The sequence below is a fragment of the Agrilus planipennis genome, unplaced genomic scaffold (genome assembly GCF_000699045.2).
Source record: "Agrilus planipennis isolate EAB-ADULT unplaced genomic scaffold, Apla_2.0 scaffold78, whole genome shotgun sequence".
In the NCBI taxonomy this organism is placed as follows: Eukaryota; Metazoa; Arthropoda; class Insecta; order Coleoptera; family Buprestidae; genus Agrilus; species Agrilus planipennis.
Window position 1 is genome coordinate 181,423 of NW_020438928.1, and position 1,929 is coordinate 183,351.

The window sequence follows — 1,929 nt, forward strand, 5'->3', positions numbered from 1 at the left end:
TACTCTCTTTAGCGTTCACATATGTGTATATGTTTTATTAACTATTATATACTTCATTAAAATTAACAATTTAAAAGTCATTAAGCCCATAAAATGACCATAAATGCAAAAGATACCGTAGCAACATCAGTGACAACGTCATTCTGACAATAATATTTAGAATTTATGTCTTTATTTCCATATACTAGTTTGGAAAATTGAAATATTCAAATCCTAGGCATTTAATAGTTATTTCTTTTATAAAACATTTTAAAATACAGAAGTAGACTTTAATAACACTGTTACCTAACAAAATTCAGTCGTTTTATTAAACTCTGTGTGATATTAAAACCATTTAGTTTGCAGTAATATAACTTTTTGAATTAATAACTAATAACAATAATAATAAATAATAAATTACAATTTACTGTTTGCCCATTTATAAATTCCTCCGCAATAGCTGCGAAAAAGGTCTTTTTTTATATTAAAAACATTCCGACAATTTTCTTGTAAAATTATTACAAATTGGGTTTTTGGATTTTTTGGGAATTGATCGATACGTTTAACAAAAATCACCTTAACTCTCTTTTCTCTTTTATAACTGTAAAATCATTTATTTATTTATAAATGCAATAAAATTGTGAATCAGAGATTAAATAACATTATATAACTTTAGTTAGGTGTGACAGACCTTCAACAAACGGGTCATTTAGAATGTGAAATAAAAAGAAGACCCGCAATAAAAAGAAATGAAAAAGGATAATAAGCATTACTTAATATATATATTGTATTAAAATTATGACCAATTTCATAATAGTAAAACAGTAAGCTTGACCCTAAAGGGTTTTCTTTTTAACCCAATTATTCAGATATATCCTTATATTAATCAGAAAACCTAAACACTTTTAATTATACAGATACTCTTGAGCATTCCATACATTAATGTTTATTCTGCAATTCATACGACTGGTATGATCACATCACATCATAATTTAATTTACTTATAGGCGTACATGTAAGAAGGAATTTATTTGATTTAATAAAAAAAAAGGTAATGAAAAAAAGTAATGTGAGATATCGTTCACAAAAATAAATACAAAAAAATTTGTTTCATAATTTGCAATATTGTATGAAGTGACGAAATGAGAAACGTTTGAAAAAATATTGTGAGTTCGATTAATGAGTAATTACTTTAGTTTGTAGTGATATTTTCAGATAAACGTAAATGAAAAAATATATTCCACACGTCCACCAAATTAAAAAAGAAAAATGCTGCCAAAGAAATGAGTTATTTCGATGTTCACAGAACGGTTTGCATGAAAAATACTAAATAAAGCACTCTTTTATTGTCATGCAATTTAAATTTTAAGTTATCAAACTAGGTAGCAAGTTTTGTTAAAAAATTCTATTGCATAAACCAATCGAAAATCCAACGGCAAGAACACATGCAACTGACTTGTAATAAAGATACTTAAATATAATATACCTACAACTAACATTCGCCCAAGAATTAGTTATATTATATTAGATTTCTTAATTTTCGTAAAATAATTAGAATATAATAGTTAAACTGCCGAATGTTGTTGAATGTTGACCCACAGGCAATCCCATAACTTATTTTTCTTACTAGTTATTCATTTACATATGTAACTTTTAAATATAAGTATACTTTCCTTATAAAATACAACTATGAAAACGATAAATTTTGTAGTAAATTAAGAAACATAAAATGGTCAATTATTGTAAATGGTGTGAGGAAATGTATTTATGTAACAAACTGACCGGTTGTGTCACAACCATTTAAAAATCGAAACTAAGCCTTTAGACAGCTCTTCATTCATATTAATAAGACATTTGAATTTAAACTTTTCGAAGATAAAACTATATGTATCTAAAGGTTATTCATTAATTTTTAAAGATCGAAAATTCTGCTACAAAAATACATTTCCT